This window comes from Triticum dicoccoides, chromosome 5A (assembly GCF_002162155.2).
Source record: "Triticum dicoccoides isolate Atlit2015 ecotype Zavitan chromosome 5A, WEW_v2.0, whole genome shotgun sequence".
NCBI classification, from domain to species: domain Eukaryota; kingdom Viridiplantae; phylum Streptophyta; class Magnoliopsida; order Poales; family Poaceae; genus Triticum; species Triticum dicoccoides.
This window is the reverse complement of record NC_041388.1, coordinates 473,919,504-473,936,826: the sequence shown is the minus strand read 5'-3', so window position 1 is coordinate 473,936,826 and position 17,323 is coordinate 473,919,504.

Sequence of the window (17,323 nt, the reverse complement as noted above, 5' to 3'; positions counted from 1 at the left end):
ATGCGAAGATTGGTGACTCTGCCCTCCTCTGCCCCTCCCTTTTATAGGCAAGGCAAGGAGGGGAGCTGCTCCATCAACGAGCGGTCACCGTCCTCCTCCGCCAATTCAAAGACGACCGGGCCCTCACCTTGATGCTCTCCCACGCCACGCGCCTCCATTACCTACCCCGTGCGATGCATGCAGCATACATGGCCAAGGAGAAGGGCGTGCTGGGAAGGCCCGAAGGCTTCTGTCGGTGCAAGAAACCCTGGGTCTGTTGCCCATACTGTGCACAGGCACGAGAACAAGATTGGAGCACCAGCCCAGATCAGAGTGCAAGGACCCCAGAGATTTGAAGGACCAACATGCATATTAGAGGGACCAAGATCAAACCAGAGAAGCAGGATATCATCAAGAGAAAAGCCTCCCTTGCCGGGCAGGCGAGCCCTGCAAGGGGCGAGGACACCCCCAAAAACAAACGAACAAAGCACCCTAGCAGGGCATGTCGGGACTCACGGAAGTAAAACCTCCTTACCAGCCACTCTACCATGATCCACGTCATCGATCAGTGCGGTGTCAAGCCGCAAAGTGATTAAGTGGTAGCCATTTGCCACATGGCAGCCATTTTCTACAGGAGAAACCCTCAGATGACACCTGTCCTGCGACATGTCAAGTGAGCAGGCATAGAGCTGGCAAGATAGCCCGTGAGCCTTGCCAAGCAACCAATGATGTGACATTGAGTGGTGCATTTAATGCGCCCTGTCAGCCCACAGAGTTAGGTATGATAGCACTGTTTGCTATCTTATCAGTGCGTAATGACTACTTTGCCACTGTGGTAACCCCTTGATCTATAAAAGGAGGCCCATGGCAACTGTAGGAAGGGTTAGAAGATTGGATAACTCACAGCCCCGTACGCGCGTAGCCACCGCTGCCACGAGGTAACCCTAACGGGCAAGTGTACTACTGTCGGTGTTCTGGGAACGGGGGTCCCCAGACTTGCCTGCTTGCGGCCCACAGCATGGCTCCCCAGCGGCCCTGTACGTCCCATCTTCACCAGCAAACATTCAAGACCCTCGACAGGAGCCAAGCCTCACGAGGCGGATGATGCAAGACCTCCTCAGGGGCGGCCTCACCAGGCTGGCTCACAAGGGGCAGAAAGATCAAGGCAAGGGACACCTTGCGAGGTTCCTGTGACGCAAGCCATGATGACTGGCGCCAGGCGGGTGCCAGCGTGTAGTGTCCTCGTTTCCTCTTTGGTGCTAAAGAGGCAAGCGCAGGCGAGGAGTCCCGAGGCATCAGGCAAAGGTTTCCATATTGGTGCAACAAGACCAAGACTAGTAGGACGGAGGTCACCTGGAGTCCAAGACGGCGTCACCACCAGAGCCTTTGGCAGACGAAGACTACTTTTGTTAGGATAACTTGTACTAGTTGTCTCCCTTCTAATTTGGCTATTGTGGGATCCCTTCCCGCTCAATATTTGGTAAGAGGACCAAGACCTCTATAAATAGGACTAGCCACCACCATAGGTAGGGGATCAGCTCATCCAGATCATCTCCAACCACACAAGCTCACCGAGCACAAGAGCACCTCTCCTCATGAGGCTGTTCTTCCCTTGTAACTATTCATCCTCAGCCCAAGAGGCAATCCACCACACCACACTAGAGTAGGGTATTACACCACAATGGTGGCCCAAACCAGTATAAATCTTGTGTCTCGTGTTCTTTGGGTTCGTCGAGCTAGGCCATGAGATCGTGGAGTGTGTGAGCTAGAGAGGGGGAGAGATCTTGGTGCGCACCCCAATGTTCGAACCTCAAGGGTTTTGCCGAAACCCGAATTCTGACATTTGGCGCGCTAGCTAGGGGTGCACCAAAGCCTTGCCCCCCCCGACGGCCTCGCATCTCCGACCGACTCTCATGGACACCGCCTCTTCTCCGACTGGATCGACGGGCGCTCTCCGCAGCGCTGGTGGGCTCCGGGCCTTCACCCCCTCCTTGCGGCGGGTGCAGTGGCCGCACATGTTCAAGTCGGAGATGTCGCCCCGCTACGATAGTGCAGCGGATCCGGCGGCCTTTCTGCTGGCATACGAGGAGGCCGTCCTAGAGGCCGGGGTGACGATAAAGTCATGGACAACTGGCTCCCAATGGCCCTCGCTGGTGTGCCGCGCGCCTGGCTCCTCCATCTGCCGGAATCTTCTGTGGCATCCTGGGAGGAGCTACGCAACCTCTTCATCATGCGCTTCGGGGAACTAGAACCCCCGTCATTGCAGCTCTCCTCGGTGGCTCACAGGCACCACCCTCGGACCGTCACACCAAGCCATTCTTTTGCCAGATCGGCACCGCCTCCACGCGGCAGGGGCCTCCCCCGGGTTGGGCGGCGCCCAAGGCCGACCTGTTCTTCGACTCAGGGGATCACCCAGTCACCACCATCGGCTCGGGCCTGTTTCCAATGCTTTGCACGCCCACCATCTGCAGCATAGTCGTCACCAAGACCCTCATCGACGGCGGCGGCTTCCTCAACGTGCTCTCTGTGGAGGCTTTCAGCCTCCTTCACGTACCACTTGAGCGGCTCCGCCCCAGCAAGCCTTTCTCCGGGGTCGGCGGCGGCTCCTCCACCCCCCTGGGGCAGATCCGTCTCCCCGTGACCTTCGGCACATGCGACAACTACCGCACTGAGCTAATCGACTTTGACATGCCCGCATCGGCTTGCCATACAACGCCATCCTCAGGTACCCGGCGCTGGCCTAGTTCATGGCAGCTACCCATCCTGCCTACAACCTCATGAAGATGCCAGGAAGCAAGGGCGTCCTCACCATGGTCGGAGACACCAAGGAAGCTGTGGCAGCCCACAAGCTAGCCTTCAGGGCCACGGCGGCAGCTTGCCCGACCGACAAGGCCGTGTCCAGAACCAAGGGGGCTGCACCGAGCAAGAAGAAGCAGCTATTCACTCAAGGTCAAGCCAAGACGAAGCAGATATCGGTCGATGCAGACGGGGCCTCTGGCGCTACCTTTACCGTAGGCGCCGACCTCGCCCCAGATCAAGAAAGGGAGTTGGTGGACTTCTTGAGGGTGAACAAGGAAGTATTCGCCTAGGAACCTAAGCAGCTAGTTGGGGTCCCCAGAGGAGTGATTGAGCATCATTTGAGGGTGTGCCCCAATGTGCACCCTGTGAAGCAGAAGGCGAGGCGACAATCTACAGAGAAGCAGTCTTCATCGTTCAGGAAACCCGCAAGCTGGAGGCAGCAGGTGTCATTCGCGAGGTCCGATACCCGGAGTGGCTGGCAAACCCAGTCGTCGTGCCGAAGAAAGGAGGGAAGGAACACATGTGCATCGACTTCACCAACCTCAACAAGGCTTGCCCTCAAGACCCGTTCCCGCTGCCGTGCATCGACCAGATTGTCGACTCCACCGCGGAGTGTGACCTGTTGTGCTTCCTGGATGCGTTCTCAGGCTACCACCATATCAAGATGGCGGTGGAAGATGTGGAGAAGACGGCTTTCTTGACCCCATGCTGGATATACTGCTACACTTGCATGCCATTCGGACTACGCAACGCAGAAGCAACCTTCCAGCGAATGATGCACATCGCCTTGGGGCGGCAGCTCGGGAGGAACGCTAAGGCCTACGTCGACGACATTGTGGTAAAGTCTCAGGAGGTGAGAACTTTGATTCAGGACCTAGAGGAGACCTTCGCAAGCCTGCGCCAGGTGGACTTGCGGCTCAATCTGGAGAAGTGCATGTTTGGTGTCCCTTCCGACAAGCTGCTGGGTTTCCTCGTGTCCCACAGAGGGATCGAGGCTAACTCAGAGAAGGTCCAGGCAATCAAAGACATGAGCCCACCACAAAACCTCAAGGAGATACAGAAGCTGGCAGGCTGTGTGACTTTGCTGGGGCGCTTCATCTCCAAGTTGGGGGAGCGCGCCTTGCCATTCTTCAAGCTGATGAAGAAGAAGGGTCTGTTCAAGTGGACCCCCGAGGCCGACCTGGCATTTCAAGACCTCAAGAGATACTTGACCAGCCCGCCGGTGATGGTGGTGCCTCGTCCTCACGAGCCTTTGGTACTCTACTTGTCTGCCACACCCCATTCCGCCAGCGCGGCGCTGGTGGCCCTCAGAGAGGAGCCCCAAGTCAAGGGCTTGCCAAATGAAGCTGCCAAGCCGGATGAGGCCGGACAACACAAAGACAATGCTCCTGAGACAGCGGCTGCTCCGGCTAGTCATCAAGCCTGAGGAGTTGGAGATCCACAGGAAGCGCCTCAGTCCCCGAGAGCCAAAAACTCCATCAGCTCTCCCGCCCTTGTCGAGCACCCAGTGTACTTCGTCAGCATAGTTCTACGAGATGCGAGAGCACGGTACCCCATGCCTCAGAAGCTCTTGCTCGCGCTCCCGGTGGCCTCGTGTAAGCTACACCACTACCTCCAGGGTCACCCCATCAAGGTCATCTCAGCTTACCCGTTGGAGAGAGTGCTCAGGAGCCCCAATGCTGCAGGAAGAGTCACTGAATGGAACATCGAGCTGCAAGCGTTTGACCTGGAGTTCAGTACAACCAGGGTCATCAAGGGGGCTGCGCTCGCTAACTTTGTGGCAGAATGGACCGACACCCCAGAGCTCGAAGCAGGCGAGAACTGAACCCTCTCGCCAGGAAGTGAAGTGCCAGATGGTTGGGTCATGTACTTCGGTGGCGCGTTTGCACGTCAGGGCGCGGGGGCTGGAGCCGTGCTCATCTCGCCCACTCAGGACAAGCTTTACTACGCCGTGCAGCTCTGCTTCCAGCGGGCCGAGAAGGTCTTCAACAACATTGCAGAGTACGAGGGTCTCATCGCCGGCCTCAAGGCTGCGGTGGCCCTAGGGGTGAAACGCCTCACCATCAAGGGAGACTCGCAACTCCTCGTCAACTTCTCCAACAAGGTGTACGAGCCAAAGGATGAACACATGGAGGCATACCTCGCGGAGGTGTGCAAAATGGAGAAGCAGTTCCTGGGCCTAGAGCTATAGCATGTGCCTCGTGGCACCAGCAAGGAGGCCGATGACATCGCCAAAAGAGCATCCGAGCGGCTGCCCCAAGAGCCTGGCGTCTTCGAGGAGCGGCTCTTCAAGCCTTCGACAGCACCTCCGCCTATGGAGCCGGCACCACCTCAGGAGAAGCTCCCCCAGCCACCAGACTCGGGAGCCTCTGCCTGTGGCCTGACCTCAGGAGCGCGCCTCCTCTTAACGTCGAGCTTCAGGAGCGGTGCTGGATCGAGGAGTTCAAGGCGTACCTGACGCAAGGCACGTTGCCGGAGAAGGAGGAAGACGCGGAGCGCATGGCCCGGCAGGCTACGACGTACTGCATCTAGGACGGTGAGCTATACAGGAAGCAGCCAAATGATGTTTCTCTATGATGCATTTCCAGGGAACAGGGGAATGAGTTGCTGGCTGACATACATGGCAGAGACTGCGGGCACCACTCGTTGTCACACACCTTAGTCGGCAAGACTTTTCACAGCGGGTTCTACTGGCCCACGGCACTCAACGACGCGACCGAGCTGGTAAAATCCTGCAAGGCCTGTCAATTCCACACCAAGCAGATCCACCAGCCGGCTCAAGACCTCCAGACTATCCCGCTCTCATGGCCGTTTGCGATCTGGGGGCTGGATATCCTGGGCCCATTCCCTCGAGCGCCTGGAGGTTACCGCTATGTCTACGTCGCCGTCGACAATGGAAGTGGAAGCCGTCCGCACCATCCCAGCTGAGTCAGCAGTCAAGTTCATCAAGGGCCTCGTAAGCCGATTTGGGGTCCCTAATCGAATCATCACCGACAATGGCACATAGTTCACCAGCAATCTCTTCAAAACATATTGTGCTAACCTTGGAACGCAGATCTACTATGCCTCCGCGGCGCACCCCAGGAGAAACGGCCAGGCCGAACGCGCCAATGCAGAGGTCCGGAGGGGTCTCAAGACCAAGACCTTCAAGAAGAAGCTCAAGGCCTATGGCAAGGGCTGGCACGACGAGCTCTAGTCCGTGCTGTGGTCCATCCGCACCACCACCACCAGGCCCACAGTCGATACCCCGTTCTTCCTCATCTATGGAGCAGAAGCGGTTCTCCCACACAAGGTCAAGCATCGCTCCGCGCGGGTCCTAGCGTTTGATGAAACGCAGCAGGACGCCATGCGGGGGATGGATCTCGTGTTGGGGGAGGAACGCCGCCGTGAAGCCTCGCTCCAAGCTGCGAGGTACCAGCAGGCACTGCAGCGGTACCACTGCCGCAGTGTCCGCTCCAGGATGATCGAGGTGGGTGATCTTGTCCTGAGGCGGGTGCTCTCCAGGGAAGGGCTGCATAAGCTCTCGCCCATGTGGGAGGGCCCGTTTTGGGTCGCCCACGTCTCCAGGCTTGGCGCCGCACCCCTGGAGACGCAGGACGGGATCCCCATCCAGAACGCCTGGAACATTGAGCACCTCTGGAGGTTCTACCCATGAAGCAAGGCCCAGTGCCTATGAAGAATCTCCGCTCGTGACACTCTCACGTAATAATGAGTGGGGCTGTACACGCCCCGGAGTCTTAGGAGTGCCGCCCTCGGGCCTCGGGGGCTCCCTCCCACGCCTAGTGGCAGCACTTAGCTCCGCGCTGGTGAGAAGACAAGAAGACTAGACTAGGTGCCGGATGCGGCTTTTCATTTGCTTTCCCCAGTTGGTTTGCCCCTCTTTAGTGAGAATTTGCTTTCTTGTGTTCCTTGCTGGCCCGGTTCCATTGCCTTTTTGCCTCTTTTCTGCTCTCGGTTCCTTGTTTTTGACCCGTACTCTCCCTCGCGTGCCTCACGAGGGGGCTGGACAGGTGCCCTCGTGAGCGTTTTCGTTTTCCTGTCTTTCGCAAAGCACCCTCACTCAAGTTCGCAAGCTGGCGCACCCCTCTCAATCCGTGCCCCCCAGGTACCGTGATACGAAGCACTGGGTCATGACTGGCAGTGCCTTTGACCAGGATCCGGAAGGATAAGAATTTCCTAGCGAATTTTTGTAGTTCTCAGGCGCCTTCCGAGCACAGGAGGCCTCGTCAGGCATTGGGGGACGCGCGTCTCGCGAGGCGGAATCTACTTCAGGCGCATGAAGCTAAGTTATTCCTACGCGCATACTAAAACATGACGCTGCAACACAACACAGGAATGATAAACATAGCATAGCCACTTAGAAATCATAATTGTTGCACGCCCCAGCGGGGCCCCATACTTGTCTCTCTCTCATGTAGGAAGGAAAGAAAAAACGAAACAAAAGAGGAACGTGCTCCCGCAGCAAGTCGCGAGGACGGGCCCATGGCGCTATCCTGAGCTCAGCCAGACCCCTCCTCGCGCTTCACCGGAGCGCGGCGGCGAGTCGACCCGCTGCCACCTTCGAAGCGGGCGCGGCGACATGGCGGCTGGTCGTAGCCGCCACTGCTGGAGCTGTTGCCAGAAGAAGAATGTTTGCACACGAACACGTCACCGTGTACCTCCAACGCCAAGGGTGATGCACCGCAGCTCACATCGAAGGAGACACGTCCGGAAGCGCGGTACGCAAGCAATCCGGCGGGTGCTTTTCAGGACCCGAAACCACACGTGCCCGGGAGGGACCCCGTCTGGACGCGCGTCGGCTATGGGCTGCCCTAGGTCAGTTCGCCCGCCCCTAGAGCCTCGAGGATCGCTGCCCTTCAACATGAAGAACAAACGAAGAACGAGAGAGAAAGAACCAGGGAGAGATGTAGAACTAGGGTAAAAAGTAGATGGGTTTTGTGATTGTGTGTTGTTGTTCAATCGGCTGTCACCCATTAGGTATATAAGAGGCGGCTGGACTTCCCGTGCGAGGAAAAGGCTTGGATTCACGTCCAAAACCCTAGTCAAATTCGGATTGGTTTTATCCGAACTTTCCAAAATTGTTCGGTTTAAACTGGCTGCACCTTGCGGGTCCTTTTTGTGGTAGTAAATGACCTCGGATGAAAATGAGTCCAAAAGAAATTTTGACCGTTTCGATGAGGCGAACAACTTTCATTTTGAACTTTTTTTTAATCAGAGGTCATCTTGAGGGTCAAATCGCTCTTGCAAAACAGGCTATTATTCGCGCTACCTCGCGCAAAACAGGTTATTATTCACGCGACCCATAAGGCATGGTGTCTGGTGGGGCGCGCCATTTTCTGCCTCGTGAGAGAGCTGCATTCCGATGGCTCTAAGGTTTTCATACGAACTCGGATTGGAACGGTTTTTATATCAAAATCAATCGCTTCGACGAGACAAAGACAATCCGTGTAGATCATTTTTCTATACGAGGCAGTCTTGGGGGCATAATCAGCCGAATAATGTTCTGAATACAAAATCTCGGTATTTCGAACACAACTTTGGCCTTCGAGATGAGATCGGATGGCGATGGCCCAAACATCAAAGTTTCTCCTTTTGACGATACGGAACTTTCTTACTTTAAGCACTTCACTATTCGAAGCCATCTTAATTAAGTTCTTGGTCGTGCCAAAATCTGGTGTCAACACATGCCCCCCTGTTTTTGGCAAACTTGTGTGCCGAAAAATAACTTGCATGATGCTTTTTCTAAGGACGATGTCAACACTCCATCGGCCATTTTATGTACTTAGGCCGATAATTTCTATATCGTCCATGTTTATGCTTAGGGCGATAATTCAATATCGGCCATTGATTTTAACTTCTTGTTTACATTATACCTTGGACCCGATTGCCACCAATCGGCTTTAAAGAGATGGTAATGAACCCGTTCCTCGTAGAACTGAGGAAATCAAACTCCGAAAGGTCATGCCCTGTTAAGCAAGTAGCATCGGTATGATTCCAATCCACCAATGCATCGACCAAAGCAACACAAGCCGAATTATCCGCGTGAATGACTTCTACCTCATCATCGACCCATTGTATTAAGAATTGATGCATGGTAGATGGAACATATTGGTTAGCATGAACCCAATCGCGGCCTAATATAACACTATAGTTACCTTGCACCTCGGCGACAAAGAATGTGGTGGCCAAAGTTTTACTTCCCATGATGAGTTCCATGCACATCACACCTTTGGCCTCTGTTTTTTATTTTTCCTCAAATCCATTAAGTACCATATTGGTCTTCATCAATGCATCATCATCTAACCCCAACTTCTTGAAGTCTGAGTAGGGCATAAGATTTACCACGGCACCACCATCAACGAGCATCCTAGCAACCGGCGATCCGTTAATATGCACTTTGAGGTACAACGGCTTCAAGTGTTTCACTGGTTCTTTTGGCTTCTCGAAGATAGCATTCTTAGGACCAAAATCCAGCTGGGCTACCTCTCCTTCTTCACCTATAGGACAAAACTCGGCAGGTAAGTAATATACCATATTAATATCCATACCTTCCCGAACCGGCGTAGATTCATAATCCACCATCTCATCTTCATCTCACAACGTGTATATTGGGCTTAAATATTCCTCAATTGAAGGGGGTGTTTCAGGTGATGTGGACGATGTAATAGGGGTCGCATCATCCTCTTTTGATGATGAAGGTGTTGCTGGAGCTAATGCAGAAGCGTCTGTGTTTCGTTTTTGTTTAGGCCTCCACACTTGTTTTGTGAGTGCCATGGGCCGAATTTCACTTAACAATTCGTCCCTTTGCATCTCCTCTTTGTGCTCTACCTTCTCGTGGTTCCTCATGCGTTGTAATCACCTTTTCATGGTCTTGGTTAAACCGGGAGGACACCACTTAGGTTGAGTATATTTGGGATCCCTTGATTTAGTCTTGCTTGTGCTCGCCTCATGATTATTCACCATGGAACCTTGCTGAACAATAACAATATCACCATTAGAAGTAACTATATTACCAACAACCGGCTTTTTGATCTCCTTTTGCTTGTCGGATTCTGCAATTTCCGCATTAGGTGACTTAACACACCACATCTTTTTTGTTGGCCTTGCTTGGAGAAATTTTTGTTGGCCGATTAGCACCATAGCTCAAACGGCCTTGTGTGGGATAATAAAGCCTCACGCGAGCAGGGCTTCTAGGTGTTGTCCGCCCCATATGAAAAGCATAAGAAGCCATTGGGGGCTGCCCCCATCCTCCACTGAAGCCTCTCATGTAATATGGCGCATAGGAGGGTTGTGACATCCATGGTGTCGGTGCCCATGGCCCATATGGCCTTGCATAGCGTTGAAACTCTTGCTCCAGAGGCAATCTTGAACGTTTTGAATGTGATGGCCGATTAGAGCTAGAACCGGCCGCTTGACTTGCTTATTTGGATAGCAACATATCAAAAGTTGGCCTGATTAGCTTGCGCTTAGCTTCACTCTTCCCCACTTGCCAACTTCCGAATTCTTGGGCTTGATAAATTTAACATCAGTGTCTTCTTGTACTTGTGGTTGCCCCCCGAGTGTAGGACTTTTTGTGGTGATCTTCAATACTTCCTTACCATCGGGTTGCTTATCAAGCACAACCTCTCGTCCCAAGACTTTGTCGCCCTCCTTGCCTTTCCTGGGTTCACCAATAAGAACATTATCTTTATTAGCAGATTCAGCTATGCTAGGCCGAATCAACATTTTCTTTCCGTCCAAGTCCATGGTGTTTAGCGGGAAGGGTTGTTTATCAACTTGCATCTCAGCAAAATTCAATCGTCCATCATTAATGGCCAATTGTATCTGTCGTCTGAAAAGATTGCAATGGTTAGTAGCATGAGAAAATGAATTATGGTACTTGCAATAAGCACGCCATTTCAGCTCCTCAAACGGCGGTATAGTGTGTGATATTCTAATCATCTTATCTTGCAAGAGAGCGTCAAATATTTTATCACACTTTGATATATAAAAAGTAAACCTCACCTCCTCATCGCGATTCTTGCGAATCGGCTTAAGAGCATTGCACCTATAGGGTTTGGCCTTTGAGGACCAAAAAAATTCAGTAGTATAGACATCAACATCATCGTCCGAATTATCATCATTGTGTTCAACCGTATGCATTCTAGGACGATCGGTTGTAGACCTATGGACCTCTTTACTTCGACTCTCTTGGGCCAAAACTTTTTGTAAGACTTTACTAATGCTCAAAACCTCATAACTTTCTAGCTTCTCTTTAATGTGAGTTTTCAAACCATTAAGAACAAGATCTGCCAAGTCTCTCTCAGTTATCACTAAGCTATAACATCGGCTTTTTATATCTCTAAATCTCTTGACATAATCGATGACCGATTCATCATGTTTTTGCCTAACCAATGTAAGATGTGACAACTTCAGCTCATTATCACCGCTATAAAAGTGATCATGAAACTTTTGCTCTAATTGTGACCATAAGAGAATTGAACCATGTGGTAAAGCAGCAAACCAAGAAAATGTGGTGCCAGTTAAAGACAAGGGAAATAAATGCACTTTCTACCCTTCTATGGAACCTGCTTCACCCAACTGTGCTAGATACTGACTCACATGCTCCCAAGTCATTTTTGTACCCTCACCATTAAATTTAACAAAATCAGGAACCTTATAACCTTGAGGGTAAGAAATTGCATCTAAGTGTTCAGGATAAGGCTTTTGGTACACACGAATCTTTACTTTCGGCTCGTTTCCGAAAGTTTCTAGAAACATCATATGCAAATCCTCCCTTAATTTAGCTAAAATTGGATCCAAGGTAGATGAAGATGTTTGTGGCAATGACATAGGAGCAACTTGAGTACTAGCTATTTGTGCCACTTGTGGGATGGGCGCCAAACCATAATTCGACAGAAGACCAAACATGCTTGCGCCTATGGGTGGTGTGACAAAGTGATTCAGCGTTGATGCCGAATTGGGCACACTTATAATAGGATTAGGGTATGTAGGTGCAGCCACAAGCTGGTTGGTTTGAGTAGGGTAAAAATTCAACGGCATATTATATTGTTGTTGCATAGGTGGTGCCGATGAAATAGGTAAAATTGGACTAGGGTTTTCGGATATATCAACAGTACCACTAGATGATGGAGACATATTTTTCTAAGCATTAGCACTAGCCACAAAAGAATTGTAAGACATCACATTACCCTTACTAACAAGACTTTAAATCACACCCACTTGCTCTCGAGAAAAAACTTCACTCACAGTGATTACATCTTGTTCATCGATGAGGGGAGGAAAATTGACTTTTCTAGCCGAAGTGATGTTGCCTTGACGGTCCTTCTTGAAACTTGAAAGAAACGCTTCCAAATCCTCCTCCTCGCGCTTCTTCTTGAGCGCCTCAAAAGCCTCTTCACGCTGCTTCTTGCGCGCTTCGTAGGCTTGGCGATGTTCATCCGATAGTTCATCAAGACCGGGCTTAATGATGTTATCGGCGTCAACTTCTGAGGGCTTGGGGAGATTAGACATGGTTGATAACGATTCTTGATCTTTCTTCACCAGCGGAGTCATCAAAAAGTGTGTTCGCACATGAACATGTCATCGTGTACCTCCAACATTGAGGGTGATGCACCGCATCTCATGTCGAAGGAGACCCGTCCGGAAGCGCGGTACGCAAGCAATCCGGCGGATGCTTTTCAGGACCCGAAACCAAACGCGCCCGGGAGGGACCCCGTCTGGACGCGCGTCGGCAATGGGCTGCCCTAGGTCAGTTCGCCCGCCCCTAGAGCCTCGAGGTTCGCTTCCCTTCAACATGAAGAACGAATGAAGAACGAGAGAGAAAGAACCAGGGAGAGATGTAAAATTAGGGTAAAAAGTAGATGGGTTTTGCGATTGTGTGTTGTTGTTCAATCGGCCGTCACCCCTTAAGTATATAAGAGGCGGCTGGACTTCCCATGCGAGGAAAAGGCTTGGATTCACGTCCAAAACCCTAGTCAAATTCAGATTGGTTTTATCCAATCTTTCCAAAACTGTTCGGTTTAAACTGGCTGCACCTTGCGGGTCCTTTTTGTGGTAGTAAATGACCTCAGATGGAAACGAGTCCAAAAGCAATCTTGACCATTTCGATGAGGCGAACAACTTTCTTGAATAGTTTTTGATCAAAGGCCATCTTGAGGGTCAAATCGCTCGTGCAAAACCAATCTGAATATTATTCGCGCTACCTCGCGCAAAACAGGCTATTATTCGCGCGACCCATTTTCTGCCTCGTGAGAGAGCTGCATTCCGATGGCTCTAACTTTTGCATACGAACTCGGATTGGAACGGTTTTTATATCAAAATCGATCGCTTCGACGAGACGAAGACAACCCGTGTAGATCATTTTTCCATGCGAGTCAGTCTTGGAGGCGTAATAAGCCGAATAGTGTTCTGAATACAAAATCTCGGTATTTCGAACACAACTTCGGCCTTCGAGATGAGATCGGATGGCGATGGCCCAAATATCAAAGTTTCTTATTTTGACGATACGGAACTTTTTACTTTGAGCGCTTCTCTATTTTAAGCCATATTAATTAAGTTCTTGGTCGTGTCAAAATCTGGTGTCAACAGAGTCGCCGTAGCTGGACGAGCCATGGCCAGCGCCGAGGACGAAAACGCCGCCTTCCTCCTCGTCACGACCGTCATCAAGGCTGAGCACATCGTCGCCGTCGTTGTCCTCAGGGCAGCACCCGACGCGGCGACCATCTTCCCCAAATACCCTCACGAAAAGGGTCGCTTCGCCGTCGTACTTGAAGTGGAGGGCGCACCGCCTGCCCAGCCCGCGCGCGCGGGCGAACGTTTGCCAGCCGCGGGCCAGGACCACGTTTCCCATGGCAGAGACTTCCACCGTGACCCACGAAGCCCTGATGTAGCAACCGTCCGCCTAGAGCCAGAGACCGCGTGGACCTGTGGACGGCAGTTCGCCGACAAAGAACCGAGGGAGCTGAAGTCAGGTGCCAGCCGGGTTCTCCGACCACACGATGAACTCCGGCATCACCTGCGTCGAATGGAAGCGCGGCCGAGGAGGCCTCGCAACCATGGTATGCCTCACCTCATCAAAAGGACTGCCACGACCTGGGCGGCTGCCACCACGAGAAGAGGCGCCATCGCGGCCTTGAGGGGCCGCGGCGGGCGTCGTAGTGTGCTTGCGGGGACGGCCGCGCCCCCTCTTGGGTGGCGGTGAACCGGGCCCCTCCTGGCGAGCCTTCCCTTTGTCCACAGCCGAGAGCCTCTTCGCAGGCGCCATGGGTGTCGCTGCCGGCAGTGGAGCAAGGAAGAAGAAGAAGCGGGAGAAGCAAAGGAAGAGATGGGTGACGGGGGCTCGGCCCCCACTTCCCATTTATAGCCAAGGGGAGGCCAACCGCCGGCCTCCATGATCTAAGGTAATGATAATCTCTTTCTGCATGCAGCAAGGACCCGTCAAGTTGGGCAATTTCCGAGGCGGCATGGGAAAGCGGAGACGCCCACGTCCAATCAATCACCACACGTCATGCGGGGCCGCAGGCTGTTGGGGACCGCGGAACCCCGCACTTGTCCTTCGGCTTCGCCTCGAAGCCAAAACCGAGCGTGCCTTGGGCCCAGGGCTACTGTCAGTGTTTTGGAAACGGGGGTCCCCAGACTTGCCTACCTGCGGCCCATAGTGTGGCTCCCCCAACGGCCCTGTACGACCCATCTTCACCAGCAAACATTCAAGACCCTCGCGAGGCGGACGACGCAAGACCTCCTCAGGGGCGGCCTCACCAGGCTGGCTTGCGAGGGGCGGAGAGATCAAGGCAAGGGACACCTCGCGAGGTTCCTGTGACGCAAGCCATGACGACTGGAGCCAGGCGGGTGCCAGCGTGCAGTGTCCTCGTTTTCTCTTTGGTGCTAAAGAGGCAAGCGCAAGCGAGGAGTCCCAAGGCATCAGGCAAAGTTTTCCATATCGGTGCAACAAGACCAAGACCAGCAGGACAGCAGGACGGAGGTCACCCGGGAGCCCAAGACGGCGTCACCACCAGAGCCTTTGGCAGGTGAAGACTACTTTTGTCAAGATAACGTGTACTAGTTGTCTCCCTTCGAATTTGGTCGTTGTGGGATCCCTTCCCGCTCACTATTTGGGAAGAGGACCAGGGCCTCTATAAATAGGACTAGCCACCACCATAGGCAGGGGATCAACTCATCCAGATCATCCCCAACCACACAAGCTCACCGAGCATAAGAACACCTCTCCTCAGGAGGCTGTTCTTCCCTTGTAACTGTTCATCCTCAGCCCAAGAGGCAATCCACCACACCACACTGGAGTACGGTATTACACCACAACGGTGGCCCGAACCAGTATAAATCTTGTGTCTCGTGTTCTTTGGGTTTGTCGAGCTAGGCCGTGAGATCGTGGAGTGTGCGAGCTAGAGAGGGGGAGAGATCTTTGTGCGCACCCCAGTGTTCGAACCGCAAGGGTTTTGCCGGAACCCGAAATGCGACAACTACACTCCACCACCACCTTTACACCATAAATCCACCAAAGCAGGAGTAGGGTTTTACGCCTCACGGCGTAAACCTTGGTAAAATTGCCTGCATGATCTCTGCCGTGCTGCCCCACGCTCGTCTGCTCTTTGTGCAATGCGTCACCCCTCCTGCCGAACCAGCAAGGGGCCTCCTAGTCCCATAGGTGGCACTGGTTTCTCGCGACATCTTTGGGGCGCCAGGTAGGGGGCTCGCTTGCGCGAACCTGACGGTGTGTGCTGCGCGTCAACGTCATCACCATCTTCATCTTCGACGATGCCATCGACCATGGCCTGCAAAAGAAACCCGGTCCTTCGGCTCACCCATCCACCTCGAAGGCTCCACCACCCGCGGCCTCCAGCGTTGCGGGGGATGTAGAGGCACATGAGGACGCGGATGCTGCTGGGGGAGTGGTCGGAGCAGGCGGTGCCGTCAACACTTCCCCTGTAGCCGACGCAGGAGCAGGAGGCGCCGGAGGAGAGCAGCGTCAACAACACCCTGATGGCCACACTCCCCAAGGTACGAGTGAAGGGGTTACTCCAATTGCGCCCCTTTCCCCCGCCGACGGGCACAACCACAGCAATGGCGCCCAGACCGGGGCGAATCGCCGCCCTCCGGCCGCTCCTACCACAACTGCGGCCACCGTGCGTGTACCCCCTCTAGGATGGGTCGACCAAGCCGCTGCGCCCGATGGAGCTGCTGGCCCTCGAGCGCCTTCACCGCACCACGTCCAAGTGGTCGCCCTGCAATAGCAGCGAGGGTGTAGTGCTGCCACCGCTGGCACCATCAAGAGCCGAGCGATGGTACGATCGACTTCATCGTCATCCATGCAAAGTTCGGCTTCGGAGGCCATGGTGCAAGCTCAACTGCTGCTGACGTTTCCCCCAGCGGCCAAGCAGATGGAGGAATGGCGTGCCACCATCCAAAGCCTACTTGATTTTGCCGAAGTTATGGGCTCACGATGAGCTGGCCCGCCACAACCTCCCCAAGCAACAGCAACAACTCATGCTGCTGAACGTACGGAAGGGGCCATCCCCATGGTGCAGTCCCCGCCACGGCAGCCAGCGTGAGCGCAATAGAATCAAGACCCCGACGACGTCTCGATGGCCTCTTCTGACCCTTGGGCCCGTCCAGGCCAACGACGAGCCCTGGAGGATAGGCAGAGAGGTGGCACGCACGTCGTCGTCGAGTAACGCCGTGACGACCTCCGCCGGACCGACGGGTACGGCGGCCCTGACGTCGACGAGCCCGCGCTCGATATTGGCGGGTGCCTACCTTTCGAGGTTGGCTGCCCAGCCTTTACTAGTGAGCTGCGGCAAGTCCATTGGCCGTCTGTTCACACATTCAAGCCAGAAATACCCGAGAAGTACGACGGGAGGTTGAACCTGGTAGAGTTCCTGAGCATCTACACCATCGCTGTTTAGGCTGCCGGGGGAAGAGATGAGAAGGTGTTTGCCAACTATTTCCCATTTGGCCCTCAAGTCCAATGTGAGGTCTTGGCTGATGCACCTACCGGAGAACTCCATTTCGTCATGGGCTGACTTGTGTCACGAGTTCATTGGCGCCTTGCCGGGCAACCAATGATGTGACATTGAGCGGTGCATTCAATGTGCCCTGTCAGCCCGCAGAGTTAGGTATGAAAGCATTGTTTGCTATCTTATCAGTGTGTAATGACTACTTTGCCAGTGTGGTAACCACTTGATCAATAAAAGGAGGCCCATGGCAACCGTAGAAAGGGTTAGAAGATTTGATAACTCACACCCCCGTACGCACGTAGCCAGCGTTGCCTTGAGCCAACCCTGCCGGGCAAGTGTACTACGCTCCGCGACCACCTTTCCACCATCAATCCACCACAGGAGGAGTAGGGTTTTACGCCTCACGGTGGCCCGAACCTGGGTAAAATTGCCTGCGTGATATCTGTCGTGCTGCCCCACGCTCGTCTGCTCTTTATGCAATGCGTTGCCCCCTTGCCGAACTAGCAAGGGGCCTCCTGGTCCCATAGGTGGCCGTGGTTTCCCGCGACACGGACCCCGGTCTAGACGATCCG